The following is a 6,492-nucleotide window of genomic DNA, read 5'->3' on the forward strand; positions in this document are numbered from 1 at the left end:
TCACAACCTACGTAAGCGTGTTGGTAGTTTAGTGTGTAATAATGTAAATTTGGTGCGAAATTTAGTCACAAAAGACCGGATAGCCGCTTGAGTGGGTCGATTAACCTGACCATAAAATGGAAGAAGCGCGCGATGAACTTTCTTAACAAAGGAAGATTTTTGATAATAAAATTCAATAATTTGCAAGCGTCGTTCGTTTGTAAGACGATTCGTCGTTTCACGGTGAAATAAGACACGCAACTTGCGTCAGCTGTTGCCAAAAAGATAATAGCTAAAAAATCAACCTTTAGTTGCTACCTTACGCAGGCTTGAAATCGATAAAGAATTGATGATAATCCATTTGAAGTTCATGAGTTTTTTCCAAGATTTTCTTGGTCTTAAGCCACACTAATAAGGACCTATGAAGTTGTTGACAAACGTGTTCAGACGTTCACATAATACTGCAGAAAGAATCGTATACGCATTGTTCGAGAGACTGACGCCTCTGTAGTTAGCATAGTTATGAGGGTCTCCTTTCTTGAGTATTTGGAGATTCCAATTATCTTGCATGCTTTCTTTCGACCATATTTTATAAATGAATTTGTACATACTCTTTACCTTTCATCGACTGCTATTTTGAATAATTAGGAAGCAAAACCATCAGCTTCAGTATCTTTGTTTTACCTCAGACTCGATATAGTTATATTCAGTTTTCGAGGTTGAGTAGTTGGTATTGTTCTTAAACGTCACCTGAATGGTGCTATCTCCTTACAGTGGAGTTCGATTCGTCATCGACTTTATATAGTGTGAATGAGTAAAGGATCTAATTATTCAGAGTAATATGTGATAACTTAAAGGAAGATGATCCTTTAAAAGTCTACATCCGAATAACAAGCTATTAAAACTAAAATAAAATTTAAAAAGCTGATTTTGGGAGTAAGCAGTTTCAGACAGAAAATAATTTATGAACATAAGGAAGCGTGTCTGTTCTCACTGTTCGGTGAGTTAAGCCATTGCCAGTCTAGTTAAGCATATTTCGTTTTTCCAATTTGTTGACATTGATAAGCGTCTACATTTCCATCGAAAGAAAGGCCATGAACTCATAGTCTTGTATAATCTAAATTTCCATCAAATATCAAAATAAAATAAAACACACACATTTAAACACTTAACTACATGCAGAATTTAATTAACTGTCAAACAAAAAACACCTTTCAACGAGTTCAACCGAGCTGGACGAATTTTTTTTTCGTTTCTATTTCAATTCTTAAGAAAATTCAAATTGCCTGAAATTTCTCCTGAAAACAAATTCTCTTTTACATTTTTCTTTGGTTAATTACTAAGAAATCCAAACACACAAAAAACCTGTATACGCCTCAGTGTACTATTTTCAATTTTTAGAAAGTATAAAAACGTATGCCATGATTTCATGCCTTTCAAAGTTACATGGAATTTTCTCAAGCGAATAAATTTGTATTGTTCTTATTATGTAAGGGTTAAAAATCTGATAGACGCGTTTCGAGAACAAAATAAATTAAAAATGACAAATGCATTTTTTGAATGTCCTTGATTCGTCAAAAAAAAAAGAGGCTGGGATGCGACCCACACTGATAACTTCCCATCCCGTCTGTCGATTTGTCTTGCTTAAAAGTTTGTCTTTATGTACTCGTATCAATTTTTACCAAATTTGCGTACTCTTTTTGTAGATTTTATTTTTTATATGAAAAAACGGACTGTTGGATTTTTATATTAAAATTACTGAATATCGAAAACAACATTTTTTGTGAAATAAAATAAGTTTCAAGCCAATATTTTTAAGTTTTGAAAAGCAGTTTGAGCCGAAAGTAAATTTTTACCAAGTAAAACTTGGTATTGTTTTATTTTAGAGTTTTATTTTTTGTAAAAAAAAACTGTCAATTCGATTTTTTAAAAATTTTACCAACAATATTTCTTATGAGATTAAATTACTTTAAAGCCAATACTTAAAATTTTTAAAGAGATATTTGAGTCGAAAATCAATTTTTACCAACTTTTATACATTTTTTTAGGTTTTTATTTTTTGTAAAAAAACTGTCAATTCGATTTTTTTCAAACTTTAATTGTATGTTGACAACAAGATTTTTTGAAAGTTAAAAGATAATTAAAGCCAATATCTCAAAGTTTTGAAAAGATATTTGAGTCAAAAATCAATTTTTACCAACTTTTATATATTATTTTTTTTAGGTTTTTAGTTTTTGTAAAGAAAACTATCAATCCGATTTTTTTCAAACTTTAATTGTATGTTGACAACAAGATTTTTTGAAAGATAAAAGATAATTAAAGCCAATATCTCAAAGTTTTGAAAAGATATTTGAGTCGAAAATCAATTTTTACCAACTTTTATAATTTTTTTTTTTAGGTTTTTATTTTTTGTAAAAAAACTGTCAATTCGATTTTTTTCAAACTTTAACTGAATGTTGACAACAAGATTTTTTAAAAGATAAAAGTAAAAAAAAGCCAATATCTCAAAGTTTTGAAAAGATATTTGAGTCGAAAATCAATTTTTACCAACTTTTATAATTTTTTTTTTAGGTTTTAATTTTATGTAAAAAAACTATCAATTCGATTTTTTTCAAACTTTAACTGAATGTTGACAACAAGATTTTTTGAAAGATAAAAGTAAATAAAAGCCAATATCTCAAAGTTTTGAAAAGATATTTGAGTCGAAAATCAATTTTTACCAATTTTTATAAATTTTTTGTTTAGGTTTTTATTTTTTGTAAAAAAAACTGTCAATTCAATTTCTTTCAAACTTTAATTGTATGTTGACAACAAAATTTTTTGAAAGATAAAAGTAAATTAAAGCCAATATCTCAAAGTTTTGAAAAGATATTCGAGTCGAAAATCAATTTTTACCAACTTTTATAAATTTTTTTTTAGGTTTTTATTTTTTGTAAAAAAAACTGTCAATTCGATTTTTCTCAAAATTTTTCAGAATGTTGAAAACAATATTTTTTATAAGATAAAATAAAATTGAAGCCTTAATTTCAAGTTTTTGAAAAGATATTTGAATCGATATTCAATTTTTACGAACTTTGAATAATGTTTTTTTTTAGATTTTTATTTTTTATAAAAAAACTGTCAATTAGATTTTTCTCAAAATCTTATCAGATGTCAAAAACATTATTCTTCGTTGCACAAAATTGTTTTAGAGATAAAATCATATTTCAGTCGTAAAATTTTGGAGGTGACAAATTTTTTTTTTCAGTTTTATTGATTTAAAAAAAAAACCGTTATATTGATTTTTTTCAAAAAATATACCTGTTTGGTATCACGTTACAATCTATTATATAAAATTTAAATCAAGTCTTTAGCGTTTTTGGTTCGTAAGATATTTAGGGTTAACCAAAATTTTCACCATTTTTTCAAACTGCTATAGTAAAAAAACCACCCACGCAATTTTCTTGAGAGCCCTTTCTGCATCTTTCTGCCTTATTATCTGTATAACAAAATTTATTTGAAGTCGATATCTCTTCTGGTTCTTGAGCTATGGACAACGAAAAAAACGTCGCGAACGTACGGACGTACGGACGTACGGACGTACGGACATACGGACGTACACACGCACGCACAGACATCTTTCTAAAAATCTTTTATTTCGACTCTAGGGACCTTGAAACGTCGAGAAATGTCAAAATTTTCAATTTGACAAATCGGACCCATTACAATAACTTCCTATGGGAAGTTAATAAGGGGGATTTATGCACGAAAGAAAATATATCTCCAAAATTAATAAAGAATTTAATTCTGTAATAATAATAATACGATTTTATACCTAAAATTAAAAACAAAACAAACGAAAAAACATAAAACCTTTGTTGCATTTTAATTATTGTAATGATTGTGGTGTCATAATTTATAATATATTCCCATTAAAAATCACAAACTAGGAACGGGATGACGAAGGTGCAGAACAAAACAGAAAAAAACACCACAAAAGAGAAGATGATAAATGTTTTCTTGCATTTCAAAAAGAAAAACGAACTTAACACAAAAGAAGAGTGACTTCAAAAAGTCCTTATAATAGTCTTCTACTTGTGCTTGTAATGGCAAAAGATTTACATAAAAGGTAGCAACAAGATTCAATTACATGGAACGTGACTATGCATAAAGAGATCCTTAACTCAAAGGATCAAAAATAAAAAAAAAATAATGAAAGTATACAATACAAAAAAGGGTGACACTCCAGACAATACCATAATTGACGAATAGTATAAACACAACACCTTTAAACATCTTGATAATATCGCAATACTGCAGCAACACGTAACAGGACCTAGCAAGTTATTCAATTGAGTCATATACCATACAAATTAATTAAAGTCTTAAAAAATATGAACATTAAAAATGATAGAGTTTTGTAAGTTGCGGGGAATAAACGAAGTTTTCCATTTGGCAATTTAGTTTAAATTAATGTCCAGAGTATAAGTTACGAAAATCAATCCATAAAGGTCAGAAGGAAAAATGACATTACACGTTTCACAGCTTATGGTCAGTGCCTATATGAACTTTTAGACTTATAGAAAGCCTCATGAGAGGACATTAGCCCAAAACATTGATAAAATAGAAAAAAAAAATACGAAATCCCTGAAAATATGGTCATTAAAGGTCAAGCAGGATAATTTATTGCTCAGCGATAGAGAATTTTGTGCGTTTTTATTTTTTGAATTATTACAACCAAATACAAAAATATGACCTGGTTATTAATGTATACGATACCATACCTAGTATATGTATTCCAGGAAGGCTTTGCATGGCTTAACTTGAATGTTCCAAGTGAATTGAGAACGTGATAGTCCTTTGTCGCTCAGGATTACATTAAAAAATATATTAGAAAGGAAGAGAATGGAGAGACTTTAATCAGAACACCAACATAAAATAAATATTAAAAAGGAAAAAGAAAATACCATCGATTACGACACGAGTCTATTTCGAGACCTGCGATTTTAGTTACCTGTGGCAGATTTTTCAGGAGAATATTTTCACCACACTCCTAAACTTTTAAACTCATAAATACCACACTGTGAAAATCAACTCTCAGAAGCCTGAAAAGAGTTTGGCAAAAAAATCAACACTTTGTGCAAAAACTTTTAGTTGTTTTTAGTTTTAATGAGGGCAAAAACTTATAGTATAAATTTCTATTTACACTTTTTTTGTCAATTAAAATTAATTCTTGAAATATTTTGAAAACACAAAAATTATAATCAGTATCAGAGAGTTGTTATTTAAGCAATTTGTTTTTTAATTAAAGGGTTTTCCAATAACAAGTTTCATTTGACAAAGTCCGATATTTCGGTGACTCTCATTTGCGAAGCTGTCATCTTTCAACATTTCGATAAATAAAAACTACGCATTACTAAAAGTAGAACGGGTCTAGCTGTAAGCCCTGGCAGCTAAAAGCTGAGCTTATATCTTATTCTAAACATTAATTGTCCTGAAAAAATAATTAATAATTATAAAAGTAGAATGATAATAGTGTCAATATTGCTTAGATATAGATAGATAGATAGAAAATTTCTTTATTCTTCTTAGTGAATTCATATATTACATTGCGCTCGAATACATAGTTAACAATAGCATTGTATAATAAGAATAGTTAGTGACAACAATTATTTTTTTAAAATAGTGGTGATACCACATCGATTTTATTTTTTGTGGGGTTACAAAAATATAATGGAAGAAAAAATTTAATATAAATTATACATTGAAAATTATAAATTAGAAAAATAAAAATAGTATTAGCAAAAATAAATTTGAAAATTAAAAAAAATCTTTTTTAAAAGTTAAGTTTCAGCAAACAAATCGTATTTGGTTATTTACATAAGTTTAATTTTAGACAGTGTAACGTAGCAAAGTTTCTATTTCTCGGTGGTCTACGGCAAGAAGCCATAACTTTATTTCTTTTAAAAACGCGCCAATATTTCTTATTTTACGAACTTCTATAGGAAGCGTGTTAAAAAGTTTGCAGGAAGAAATGGAATAGGAGTTCCTGTAGCTTGTCGTACGAAAATATGGGATATTTACTATATAGGAGGAATTACTTCTAAGACTTCGTGTGTCGGAAATCGGACTTTCCAAATATCCAGCTCTTTTAAAAAAAACTTTTAAAACTTTAAGAAAATATAAATGTCTAACGGGAAGAATTTTTAAAGACCTAAAAAGTTCCATTGATGGTGTTAAACGATGGGTTTTACAAACGTTACGTATAGCTGATTTTTGAATAACGGTGAGTTTTTGTAGTTTGTTGACATATGCACCGCCCTAGCAGGGTATTCCATATTGCAACTTGGAATGAAAAATGCCATAATAAACCATCTACAACAAATTTGAAGAGCAATGTTTTTTCAGGTGGTAGAAACAACGCGTGGATGAGAGAAGATAGTTTTTTAAAATAGAAATGTGCTTGTCCCAGTTAAGGTTGATCAATATAGATGCAGAGGTACTTAAATTCTTCAACTATTTCAATTTCAAAAC

This window comes from Eupeodes corollae, chromosome 2 (assembly GCF_945859685.1).
Source record: "Eupeodes corollae chromosome 2, idEupCoro1.1, whole genome shotgun sequence".
Classification (NCBI taxonomy): domain Eukaryota; kingdom Metazoa; phylum Arthropoda; class Insecta; order Diptera; family Syrphidae; genus Eupeodes; species Eupeodes corollae.